Raw genomic sequence first — 14,289 nt, forward strand, 5'->3', positions numbered from 1 at the left:
TGTGTGTTCAGTTCATTTCTGAATCCCAAGAGCACAGAATAGGGTTAGAGTTGCTAAGCAGTTGAAAGAATGGACCTACAAAATGATTATTATGCTAGAAAAAGGAATGAGAATTGATGGAAATGCAAGGCCATTATACTGCTTATTTGTAGCATGACTACGTAATGGTTGGGACTGGAATTAAGAATATCTGCTAAGAAAATGAATGGACCCATGTTTGAATTAGGAATTCATTGCTTCCTAAGTTCATAACTTGTCACTAACTACTTCTCATAGCCAGGGTGGAAATGTGTCCTTCACATAATTGTAAAGAGTAAGAGTGATAATGTGAAGGACTTCACACAGAGCCTAACATAGTTTTTGATTAATAAATAATTGCTAAAGTTATCATTGCTAATAAGCAAAATTCCATTTTAGGAAATCTATTTTAAAAAGGAAAGTATGATTGGAAATTATAGAAAGGTATTGGAAATCTCCATCAACCTCCAATTTGAGAAGCAATGTTATACATATTAATAACTCAGTAGTTTAATTATCTTAAAATTATATATTCATGTATATGACATGAAATAGATACTGAATCATATTTTCTGAAACTTGCCTCTTCTTATATTATGTACTTTGTTGGTATTCCCAAATCATGAATAGTCATTTGTTTTTCTATTGCAAAATATTTTATAGTGAGTGATGTACTCTTTTAAATGGCAAACCCTCTATGTATGAACATCATTGTTTCTGGTTTGCTATTCTTACAAATGCAATGCACAAAATTATCATAGCTTTATGTACCTATGCCTGTACACCAGTGAAAAGTGGGAAGTGAAATTTCTAGGATGATGCTTTTTCCTTTTCAGTAGGAAGGATTTTGTCAAATTTTAATTTGTACCTGTACACAGACATGGGTGAGACTGCCCGTCTCCATACATCCATGGTTCACACTGGTTTATACTGAACTTGAAGTTTCTAACAAGTACATTGTTTTTAAAAATTGAAATATGACATTTTCTAAAGTATACTAGCCATTTACTTAAAACATTTATGATAATACCCTTCATGTTTTTTCAGGGTTGGTTTGTCTTTTTCCAATAGTCAACCCTCTGACATTGTCATTTTTAAAAATTGTCATTTTTTGCTTAAAAAATGTTTAAATTATGGAAATTTAAAATTTTTACTCCCTTACATTTTAGTCATTTCAAGAATTGTGTCATTCTTCAAACTGCTTTCTTTACTTTGAGAATATAAAAAGTAACATGCTTGCCTCTAGATATTTTACTTATTTATTTATTTTGTATGTGGTGCTGGGGATTGAACCCAGGACCTTGTGCGAGCAAGGTAGACACTCTACCAACTGAGCTATATCCCCAGCCCCATTTTATGGTTCTTATAAGTTCTTTGTTGTAGCATTTTAGACAAGCTGACCCATAGAATTTAACACTTGAAAAGTAAAAGAGGAAGAGGATAAATTGAGTAGCACAAAGATTGCAACATATTTGAAAAGCAGATGACATGCATTACAAAAGTTCTAGGAGAGAGATCACATGATCCCAATTTTGAGTCCAACTTTATTCACAATGGAATTGATGAAGTGGACATGAAACAGCATCATATTTCTGATGTCTTTCTTGTTAAAGAGGAAAAATCATAGTCTACACCCTTAAGCTGACAATCAAATCAGATGGTAGATTTAAACAAAATGTATAGTCATACACAAATATATTTGTAGTTCACAGTAATTGGTTAACATGTTTTAAATTTAAGTGTTTTTTTTTCTTTTGACAATAAATGCAATATCTTGACATCAAATGAAACATTGCAGTATTATTTGCATTGTAAACTCAGATTGTATGGGTAAGCAAACATTCATAAGTTATAAAGATGATGATAAAATAAAGTTAACACAAGTGGGAGCTTACTAACTGCAATATTGAGCTAAGAATTTCACATAAATAACCTTATTGACCATTCATATCACTTTATTAGACTCTTTATACAACCAGCTGAGGTCACAGAAACATATGTCAAAATAAGGGTTAAAATCCAGACAGACTGAAGAGCCTACATTCCTTTCTAAAAAAAAAGTTAAGTGCATTCTTGATCAATGCTAATTTTACATATTCTTTTCAAAATGTTTGTATAACCTAATATTACATTGAGAGGAAACTGTTTACACATAACAAATGAATAGTTAATATATTCTGTAGGTGGCAATTAATCATTTCCGAATTGAATAATAAAACTGCTTCTAATGAACTGAATATCATCTCAAAACATATTTAGCAATGTAAAATAGGAAAACTATATTCCATTAATCCTTAGGGAATAATGATGTAGATTTATACATATAATTATGCACTTATGTAAACACATGCTTATGTGAATATATATAAGGTCATACATTTAAGTTTTCAAATGCTAGCTTGTACATCAATTAGAAGTATTAAATTGATATGTTCCACTTGCTTTAAATGGTAAGGAAGGGCATGACATGTACATGATGTGTAGGAATAAAAATAATTATGTAGACATAGAATAAGAATTTTAAGTTGCAAAAGACAAAAGTATAATGTAATGCCAGTAGATTTCTAGTGTCTCTTTTAAAAGAAAACTTCAAAAATATTCTTAAAGATAAAATGCAGAATGTCAAGGGAGCATCTAGATTTAAACCATATAGCTCAATGAATCAAAAGATAGGTAACAAATATACTTTTTAAAAAACAAAATAATGTTGCCTAAATGCTTCACAGAAGCCATAGTAGAAGTTGTGTGTAAAAGAAATTAAACAGAGAACACCTCTGAGAACACAGACAGATCTTATGTGGGCTTGGCCAGATCAATAAGTAAATCTCCCAGGTTATCGAGAAATGTTGGCAGACATCATTCTTACTTGAATAGCTGCAAACACGACTTAACTATTTGAATGTTGACTTCCTTTCTTTCTGCTCCTTAAATTATGCTAAGAAATACTAGCATAATTATGCTAGTATGCTAAGAAATTATGCTAAGAAAACACCAAGAAATACTATATTCAACTTAATTTCAGATAGTTGTGCTAATATACTAGATAGAAATTTTTAGGGGGAAAGAACAAGTAGGTCTCAAAGCATGATGTGGTAAAATAGCTGGAAAAAATATCAATAATTGGTAACTAAAATCAGAATTTGACAAGTAACAAATACAAAATTAAGATATTCAATCAACTAATGTGATATTTTGCAAGGCAGAAGGACAAAATTTGTCATAATTGAGGGTATAACAATTTTAATGCTGAGAAATATTATACCCCTGAACTAGATAGAGAATCCCTCAAGTGGGTCTTAAAAATGAAACAGACATTACTTCATGTACATTTATGACTGCATGACTGATGTGAACCCACAGTATGTACAATCAGAAAAATGAGAAATTTCACTTCATTTATGTATGATTTATCAAAATGTATAAATGCATTCTACTGTCACATACAACTAATCAGAACAAATAAATTAAAAAAAAATTGAAAATGAACCCAAGAAGTATTCTAAAAACTTAATTAACATCTGCACTTTCTGATATCTTATGTTTAAAAACACACAATCCTGAACATTAGCTTCCTGGAACAGTTAAATACATACATAGACTCACAAGCAAACATACTTACACAAATTCCAGGCATATGAAAACACACCTAATAAGAATTATTTGTTGAGTCTCCATGTTCTTAAAGGAAGGACCTATTCTTGGAGAAGCCTGAATTTTCTTTCATGGTACCAATAGGTTTGGTTTGAAATGCTAATTCTCTAAGGTATTCTCAGAATACCTTAAAACATAGGCAAGTTTTTCAAGAATCTATAGGATTAAAGTGGGAACATCTTACTCTAACTGTATTTTTCTACTTTGACAAGGCACTATACAATATTTTTTGCAAATAAATGTAAATGTTTTATATTATCATTCATATATAGACATACCTAAAACAATGTGTTATATATATATATATAATATGTATTATATATAATGCAATTTTATATAATTAAAACTTCCAGAAAAACATTTTTCTGGAAATGTTATAAATCTTTTAAAATTGTTTTATTTATACCATATTTCCATAAACATATTCTAGGAAAATTAGAATTCAGAAAGAATATAAAAAGCAGATTATTAATCTGTAATGTATAATACACATCTTTTAAATTCAGAATCATTCTAAAATATTGAAACAGTTGACTGTATTGTATGCATTTGTGATTGCTGGTATCTGCTTATATGAAAAATTCAAAACTTTTCAGGTGGGGGTAGAGTGAAATCTGAACTTTGGAATCTCCCAGTTTAAATCTTGAATAATAGAGAAGCATAACTTAACCATCTTAACACTTATAAGCCTATTAGCCCTGACACTTCATTAGTACTATTATGGTTTGCTTCACATTATGGAACAATGTCAATGAAGTACAGTACTTTACCTTGTGGGTCACATAGAAAAAAAAAAATCTTTCCTTCTTCTAACTCTGCGTGGTAGGTTTAGGTACTATGAATCCTATCTATGCAAGTGTCTATAATCCTCATTGATCTTCTTTTAATTTTATGAGGGTAATTTTTCTGTTTGGGAATATGATTTAAGCAAACAGTCGTGGGTTATAGAATCTTAATTGCTGTTGAATGTCATCCTTAAAATGACTCTATTAGTCCTGCTACTTTTGCACTGTTGAATTAAGACATAGATCCTCAGATTTTTAGGACACAGCTGGGTTTGACTCTGAAGCCCACAATTTCTCAAGTATGGTTAACAAACTTTCCTGTTCCAAAACACCTCCTGTTCACGGATCCAGATACAAATGTGAGACAGGATGCTTGTTTTGTCCATGTTTCACTGTACTGATGTTCCTTTGTTAACAGTGTGCTTTAGTGCTCAGAATAAATATGCTAAGGATATCATTTTCCCAAGCTGTATTTATAAGACTTGCGGCAGTATCTTCCATGCAGTCTAAGGACTAAAAATATTTTCTGGCCATGATCCAAGATTATTGCTAGTCCTGTTTTTCCTCTCATTTTCAATAACTCCTCAGGGGGGAAATATTGGGTAATCACAGTAGGTTGGAGGAAAGCAGATGAAAGCGAACAAAAATCTGAGGTGAAATAAATCCATTAAAATATGAAAACAACATTCATGCAACCCAAAATACAAATATTGCCCATGTTATAAAAGTGCATATTCCAAAAAACAATTTTATAAGATTTCAGTATGGACTTATGGAATTCTCTTCTACCAACTTTTTTTTCCCGTCTTTTCTTCAGTTACCCTATATTCGATTCTTGTTGTGCTTTTACTATGTTTTACTTCCATCATAATTTTCTGTCAATGATATCTAGTTTTAGGTGTATAAATTTGTGGATGCATCCAAATTAACTTAATACAATTGCACACACAAAGGTACAAATAACCCTAAGTTAGAAGAAACCATGGGTTCATGGTCCTTGAATCCTTTCAGGGATATGATTTTATATACTTTACTGATGTTTAAGAGCAGACAGCTGCCAATGGCAATTCGATACACAATAATAAACCTTCAAATATTATGACAAGAATTTTAGTAAAAAATGAACCTTATTCTGCCATTTATTCTTTTAACCCTCATTTTTACCACATAATCAAGTGGCATTATTTTATTCTTCTATTTATCTCCAGAGCACTTCAGTGTCCCACCATAGAAACTGTTCCAGAGAAGCTCAAGTTACCATGCATTTGTTCTTTCATGAGTAGCAAAGGAGTAGGTTACAATGAAATTCCCTGCAAGGCATAAACTGGAAACCATGTTGGTAGTGTTTACTATTATGTTCCAGAGTTTAAAATAGTGTCTGATATGTTATGCATGCTCAAATATTTGATGAATGGATGCTGAATAAATTATGAGTATCACAGCATAGATTATAAAACAAACATAAGCATGTTAAATACTTTTGTAGGAGATGTGGCATCTTTGCTTTTTCAAGTTATCTGATACTACATTTAAAAGAATTGGTGATTTTCCAGATACGTATTTTTTTGTGTTCAATAGACATCATGCATGCAATATAATGAAGTTTACTTTAAGAAAAAAATCTGACTATTGAACAGATAATATGACTTTTCACACTAGAGAATATTTTTATGAAGGACTTCAGTTCTTTCATTCCACAGGTATTTATCGAATAGTTACAAGAATGGATTACTTGCTTCTATGAAATGTTTACCCAAAACATTTTAAATGATACTACATTTCAATTGTGTTCATATAGTCATTGCCAGGAGTAGGAATCTTGATTGAAATGAAGTTTTCTAAAATATGAAAGTAATTTAATCACACCAACAAGCATGATTAAACAAAACGTAGATCATTAATAAGTAGTATTTTTTTTGTTGTTGTTCTGAGTCTTCATGTCTCCAGAATATTTCTACTCTACCATCTAATTTGTATAGGCCAATCTACTGTCTCCTGATAGACTATCAAATACATATATATGTATATGTGTGTGTGTGTGTGTGTGTGTGTGTGTGATTACGTGATAAGAGTTTGACTCCTTTGCATTGTTTAATATTCTGGACTGCTCATTTATTTTGTTCAGAACAGTGGGACTTAACCAAATGCTCCCTCTCAAGGGAGGGATCAGTATGGCCTACTCATTGGAGCTTTAAAAAAAGGACTTTTGGGCATTGACTTTTTCAGGGCAGTTAATTCCAGGGAAATGGACCACATTCTAGCTCTTGCACGTATTTTCATCTTTGAGATGTGGCATATTATTATCCATAGAGGCACTCTAGCTGAACTGAAAAACCAGATGATTCAAAATAGTAAAGCAGATTATTTGCAGAATTATGTGGAAGTGAATATAAAGAAAAACTGAAAGCATCAAATGTAGCACTGTCCTGTGAAAACCTGAGTCAAACTACTTCATTTATTCTCAGGAGAGCTTTTAATATGGTGAGCCCTTAAATATCAAAACAAAATGCATGAATGCCAAAACCCAGGAGAAAAGGACAATAAATAAAGCTTGCTAGTAGTTCTGTCTCAGGAGAGCCTACTGGCTCTACCTCTGCTATTGACTGTGATAAACACAGCAGCAGGAATCAATAGGGAGATAAAGTAAATGCAACACTTACATTTGAAGAAGTACAGAGACGATAACAATGCACATATAGCATAAATGTATGAAACAATGAAAGCTATTAGAATCTAAAAGCATGCCTAAAAACGAAGGATATCATTGTAAATCTACTGCAGTAAGCAACTGCTCAAAATAAGGGTAAGAGCAATTTCCCCAATATCTTTCCACATCACCACAATGTGCTTTTCCAGTAAATTTGTTTTCTTATGTGGTATATTACTTAAAACATAATATCTAAAATAGAACTAATACAGTTACATATTTGTATGATCTGTGAAGGAGTTAGTGATGTAAAATAAAAATGCCATTATACTAGACTTTTAGATTAACAGAAATATCTGAGAGATTTACAATGTTTCATTTCAATGAAACATTGCAAATAATTGCAGATTTTTGTCAGGACACAAAATAATAAATACTAAATATTCAGCAAATTTTACAAATGGGGAAAGAACATAAATTAGCCCTTCTTGTTGAAAAATCAAGCAATCTTCTCTATACCTCCAGGTAATCGATTTTGGTAAGTACACAATGACAGTAATTTAAGGGACCCTTTATCCAAAACTATCTGTTTAATATTCCTTATGTGTTAATCTTTGGTCAGGTATTATTGAAAAACTCAAATGATAAAAAGAGTATATTATTTCTATAGGCCAGCGAACATTTTCATGTACATGCTACTAGAATTAAATATTTTAAAATTAAATATGACACACAAAAAATTTATTTGTATATAGATAATATGCTGTACTATTTTGTTTTCTCATACATTTAATAAAAATCATCTGTATCTGTACATATCAAAACTCAGACAAGAACAACCAGTAGACCTTATAAATTTGAGTTAAAAATGTAGAATTTACACTTTATTCTCTTATAATACTAATAAATTATTTTTAATATTTGGTAAATTACAAGATTCAGCTCGATTGTGTAAATAATAAAAATACTGATAAGATAAAAGGGATAATCTGAATATTCTTACCAGCAAAATATGGAGATTTAGCACAATGCCAGCTTAGTTTTGCATTCGCTGATAAATTGGGTTGCCATAGCAAGCCCATAGTCACTGAGTTTCTAAGCAACCTACAACTCCACAGACTGCAGATACATACCAGTCCACTGATCTTTCATCATCTTTAAAGAACAAATATGAACACTGTAGCAAAATCAATGAAGGATCCCTTGATTGTCCAGTAAAGAAGTGACTCTCATCCAATGTCCCCTGTACTGATAGGCATTTTTTTTTTAAATAATAGTACTTCTATTGGGGAGTTATTTGAATATTCAGTGCTAGATGGGACAAGTTAAGTGCAGAAAATGGTCAGTACCTATGTATTGAACAAACACATATTTGTTGAATGAACAAAGATTGTGTGTTAAATGTAACATACAATCTCTCTAAAGACATCATTTATTTAATGCTAGTTTCATAATTTATTGCCTGTTATTACAAAATATGTTTAGTAGTCTTACTATATAGTATGTCCCCTCAATTTGTATATAATTATTTTACACTATGGTAACCTTAATAAAAAGCAGTAATTGCCTGAGATCTTGTGTTAAATTTTTAAAATCATGGCTTGTCTAGAATATTTGAGTAACAATATTAGCTACCCAATAGACAAACAGAATTGCTTTGATCTAGATGAAAAGTTATATTTTCTTGAATAAGCTTGTATTAGCATTTCCTATTGCTGTCTATAAACAACCTTCTTTAGTCTTCTGTTTTTCACACAGTGCCCACTGAGGCAAACCTTTGTCTCTGTATTAATTCACTAGGCTGCAATGGTAGTCCAAATAAAACGTCACAAAGAGGAATGATTAGGTGTGACTAGCAAAGCAATTGTGACTAGTATGTAAATACTTTCTATTGTCATTCTATGTAGCAAATTTGTACCTTGAAAAACATCTTTAGGGATGATTTGCCAATTGAAAACTGGCTTTAATTTACTGGTTAATTTTTTTGATGTTACCTTATACATCCTATTTGCTATTGCATCAGAGATTCAGTAGCCAGAGTCACTATATTACAACACAATAACTGAGTTCTCTAAGTAAAATAAAATTACAAAATTGCCTCTCAAGCCAGTCACAGAAGTCACCTGTTGACTAGTGCCATGCCAGGAATTCCAGCAGGAGAGACTGCCTGTGACCTCTACTTGTTGCACTGATCAGAGGCAGGGAGCACAGATTATTCTTCCTGTCTGGGAAAACAGCCACTCTGCCTTAAAATCTTAATACAAAAGAGCCCAATACTTCTATGACTATATTAATTGCATCTTTGTAATTGACCATCTACAATTTAATAGTCTTCATAGGACATGTATATCCTTTAAATAAAGGATTACACACTTAAATTTGCACTTTTTAGTATGTTGCTCTATTAAGGTAGTTTTCTGTCTTTGCATATATGCAAGCATATGTTGGAGGGTTTAGATAATTTCAGATATTTTTGAATGTCCTCTTGAGTTAGCAATGCAGATATTAGGCCAGATCATAGTAAAATTACTACACCTGGGATCTCTCTCCACTTTCTTTAAATGTAATCCTTATTTACAAGTTTGGGATGCAGTACCAGCTTACTGCCTACAATACCCCACATATTCTCCTACTTGAAAGAAGAAAGAAATTCAAGTACACCCTAAACTGGGCAAGGACAAAGCAAAAATCAGAACAAAACAAGAGTGTTTAGTATTGCAGGCACCAGTCTTGAGTCTTACATCTTTAGACAAGGTAACTTTCAGTTATTACATAGTTGTAATTACCAGTTAGAAGTCCGATGAAAGAGTGCAAGTCCACAAATGTCAACGTATTTTGCAAACGCTGTTGGAAGACCACGGAATAACACTGATGACTCCAGTCTGTGTGCCCCAAGTGCTGGGTCAAATCATTGCTGTATGCCAGACAGCCCCACCTCCAAGTATCCAAGAATGGCTGTGGAATTTTGATTGACACTCCAGTGAGGCAGTAGACTCCAAAACCAAAGTAAACCCTGAGCCCAGTGTTTGCTAACCTGTCCAACTTGAAAATGAGCTCTCTTTATCCTGGTTCTTTTCTTTAGGAAAAAAAAAAAAAAAAGAAAGAAAAGAAAAAGAAACAATTACTCTGTGACGTTTAAAAGAACACTGCAGCAGTTCATTCTCCAGGGATAGCCCTACTTATTTTCCCCTAGCAATTCCCTCGACTCTGTCCATCCTGTGTCTTAGTCAAAGGACTTTACGATCTTCCTCAGAACCACGTAAGAACATGTATTCTGGCCTTTGGGAGGAGAAACAAAGCACTAACGAATATTCTAGGTTTTGGAAAGCTGGAGATAGGGATAGTATTGGACAGAGCCCTGGAAAACTATCAAGTTCAGGCTCACCATAGTGTTGACACTTCTTTGCCATGAGAGAATTAAGATGGTACTATTTGAAGGGGATACTATTAAATATACAATACGTAATCATAAATTAAAACAAATGTACTCTACAAATTAAGGACATTAAATATATGCTAAGTGAAACCAAAAATATGATTGTTTCCCAAATCATTTAAGAAATGATTACAGATTTCAAGCCTGATGACATGTATCCTCATGAACTCACACATACCACATGGATATTTACCATGTGGCCACTACATGCTTAGAACTCTGCCACAAAGAAGAAAGCATGATTCCTACCAGGACGTTTTCTGCAATATACTTCAAATACTTCAACATAAATTACAGCATGTATTCAAGTGTTCCATACAGTGAATCTACCCTAGTTGAGAACATTCATTCTAGAGATAGTTACCTAGCATTTAATACAAGTCTACAATTTAGTTATCTATCTCCTCAGGAGATTGGCATAAGTATTAATTGAGGTTTTACTGGTGAAATAAATGATGTTAAAGATTTATGAATTGACTAGATATAGTACAGGCTAACTCTCTACTCTTACATAACAGTTAAAAAAAAAAAAAATCTACAAAGTAGAGTTGTCTAAAGCCAGCTCAGAAATGGCTTATTATCTAAGCATTGATTTAAAGCAGTCTTGGCTGCCTCTGAATGAAGGGTTAGTTTTAGATACATATTAAGGGTATTTCTCAAATGAACTGTTATTTATTGATGCTATTAATCCTTACCAAGATAACCCAATACTAGTACCTGTCCACACTGGCACATAGTTTGAAGGAGCTTACACTCTATATATGCAGAAGTCAATTCCATAAAGATTCATGGGGAGAAGACCACAGAATCCTTTTGACTCATAGGACATGCACATTTGCTCAGATATAAATAGCTGTGACTCACAGTCCAGGGACCCTTTGCCCACGTCTACACGTGATGCAGTTCTTCTCTTTCCTTCATGACCTTCATATAGCAGAAGTTGAGAAAATCTTAGGGATCATCCAATCCTCATCATTTAACAAAGAAGGTTTTAGAGAATGAGGGAGTTAAAAACTTGTTCTGGATCATCCTAGTGGTTATTTGTAAAGCCCTCAAGTAGAATATTGCTTGATTTTTCTCATTGTGTTCCTACTTTCTCTACTTGTCACCTCTTTTTACATCTCTTATCCCAGGTTTTACCCTGATATTTGATAAGGTATTGCTGTAATTTTTCATTATTCTTTGTTACTCAGTGATGTTACTCAACCTAAAAATAACCTATTGGGTGGTGTTAATAATTTATACTTCTTTTTGATTTCCATATATGTTATTACTGTTATTAGTATGAAGTTAATTTTAAAAAGCTTTGATTCCAGTGTTCTTTTGTTTTATTTCATCTGAGTTTTTTGTGTGTTGGGCGGGGGGAGCGTGGGTACCAGGGATTGAACTCAAGGTCACTGCACCACTGAGCCACATCCCCAGTCCTATTTTGTATTTTATTTAGAGACAGGGTCTCAGTGAGTTGCTTAGTGATCCTCCTGCTTCAGGATTCCAAGCAGCTGGGATTACAGACATGCACCACTGCACCCAGCTGTTCTTTCATATTTTAAGTATTGAATTAATTAAATCATTAAATAGAATTAAAATAGGCTACATTAATAGAAAATTTTAATTAAAATTATTTAATAGAATGACATCAATTAAACAACATATTCTATTTCTTTCCCCTGATGTGTGATAACCTGAAAAATTCTAGGAAAGAATTAGGAAAATGACAAATACTTGTGCACATATTACCATGGGTCAGGCATCATGTTAAAATACTCGTGTCCTGAAAATTTCTCTAAATTAAGTACTTTTAGCTTATTTTTACAGAGAAGATAACTGACCTGAGGAAGTTAAGAAAATGAGATAAATGCAGAGAGGTAACCTTGAGTTTATGCATCTAGTTCATAAGTAAGTACTATTAAAGATTGGTAGGAAAACAGGAAGATGCTTAGTAAAACATAGGCATTTTCTTGTTCATATTTAAATTTTGACGTTTGTCAATATAAATCTCTCAGCAGAAACATTTCTCTGTTACTTTGATGTTTGAGAATTATCTTATTTCCAAATACAGATTATAATTAAAACAAGTTTATTTATAACCATTTAGCTTTAATAAACTAATCTTTGACAATAGCTATATTTGAGTCCAGAGAATCTGAAAATAGACAAAACCCTTAAAGGAAATAAGCTTAGTTACACGCAAAGAAAAATGATTATAAAATAGCACAATGAAGGCTATAGCAAAGGGCCTATGGTTCAACCTACACAGAGGAGGAAATCCTAAAGGGAGTTTTAGGGGGAGAAATGGCAGGCTTTACAGAGAAAACAATAGTCCAGCTCTGTGCTTAAGCAGGAGTCAGATCAATCACCAGGCCTTGCCCAAGGCAGAGAACATTTCCTCATCCATAGGAAGATTTAGCAATTTCTACCAGAAGCCAAGGACTCTCAGAAGGGAAACAGTTTTTGTGGTAGCTTCAAAATAAATGAGAGAAAAGTCATTTCAAATTGAGTACCTAGTTCATGCGCCACTAGAAGAAAATATAGGTTTCAAAAGCAGCCAAACTGCTAAAAGTTCTCAATTCACTTGCATTGGGAAGCACAAATAAAAATTACACATTTTGTTTCAAGGCACACAAATCTCAATACTAAAAAGTTATGAAAACACTTGATGCACTTTATAAGCATCTTCATTGCTATTTGGCAACTTTTAGCCTAAAGAAAAATCCATTTAAATTTAGAAAATGAGGGCAAATCTGTTGACTTGTTATAAAATGCAGAAACTATAATTTGAAAATAATGAATATAAAAGTCAGGAGATTTATACATACCTTCGGAAGCACCGTAATGATTTCTAAACCTTAAACTATTCAAACTAAAAATATCAAAAGGTAAGTGTTTCTGGCAGTACAGATCTCTTTGCTTTGTTAAGTAATGCATATTTTAAAAAGATCTTAGTATGTTTCTGTGTATCTATGGATAAAAGCTTATCATCTTACTGTGAATGTTGGGAGCAGTAAAAGCCAATGCTCAGGCCCAAGGAAACAAGAAAGTTGAGACGTATAAATAGTAATGCACAATATAGAAATCTAAGTGATATGTTCATAAAGAAATTAAACACAAGGAAATTTGAAAACACAGGTGAAAATATTTTAAAATAAGTTCTTTTATTGTATTTTACACCTTAATATGGAGATAAGCCTATGTGGTAGAACTGTGCTACTGAAGTTAGCTTTTTAAAAGTACAGACTTTCTACTAATCTCCCTTATTCCCCCTACTCTTTAAAAATCTCCTGATGATCCTGGGTAGCTCATGTAAAATTCACTCTGCTGGTACCACTCTGGTCACATTTGTTTCCAAGCTCTACTACCCTTCCCAGAAGCTTGGGTCAGGTTGAGGACAGCACATTCGTGTCACGTGAAACTCACTACCTGGCCTCTGTCCAGCAGTTTTTCCTGGATTCTCTCCTCCTCTGTTGCTCAACTGGATTAGTCAATAGCAGCTGCATTCTCCTCTCTCCCCATCAGACAGCAACCCTCAAAGTCTGGGACAAGCACTGTTCTCCTCCCTGAACTTAACTGAGCTTCAATGTAAACAAATGGATGCACAGACCTAGAAGCAACTTCCTAGAATAAGACAACTGGGGGAAATAGGTATTTAAATCTCAATAAATTCCACCTTTTGGTATCTCCTGCCCCTTCCTCCTTGGGGCTAAGTAGAACCAAGACTATTTTTAGAGACTGTTTTAAATGTCATTGTGCTTATC

The 14,289-nt window shown here is 32.9% G+C and overlaps 2 protein-coding genes across 7 annotated transcripts in view; one reads left to right on the forward strand and one right to left on the reverse strand.

Moving 5' to 3' along the window:
- The window catches only part of Gnat3 (G protein subunit alpha transducin 3), a 282,850-nt gene that overhangs the window by 95,258 nt on the left and 173,303 nt on the right, over positions 1-14,289 (forward strand). The gene's annotated exons all lie outside the window — the stretch shown is intronic.
- The window catches only part of Cd36 (CD36 molecule), a 75,318-nt gene that overhangs the window by 36,350 nt on the left and 24,679 nt on the right, over positions 1-14,289 (reverse strand). For 2 of the 4 annotated variants that reach the window (XM_047561273.1, XM_047561270.1), the window contains exon 1: positions 9,888-10,101. The exons of the other annotated variants lie outside the window; for them this stretch is intronic. The gene's annotated coding sequence lies outside the window, so the exon portion shown is untranslated. Of the gene's footprint in view, positions 1-9,887; positions 10,102-14,289 lie in introns of those variants that run through there. 4 annotated transcript variants of the gene reach the window in all.

Source organism: Sciurus carolinensis, chromosome 8 (assembly GCF_902686445.1).
Source record: "Sciurus carolinensis chromosome 8, mSciCar1.2, whole genome shotgun sequence".
NCBI lineage: Eukaryota > Metazoa > Chordata > Mammalia > Rodentia > Sciuridae > Sciurus > Sciurus carolinensis.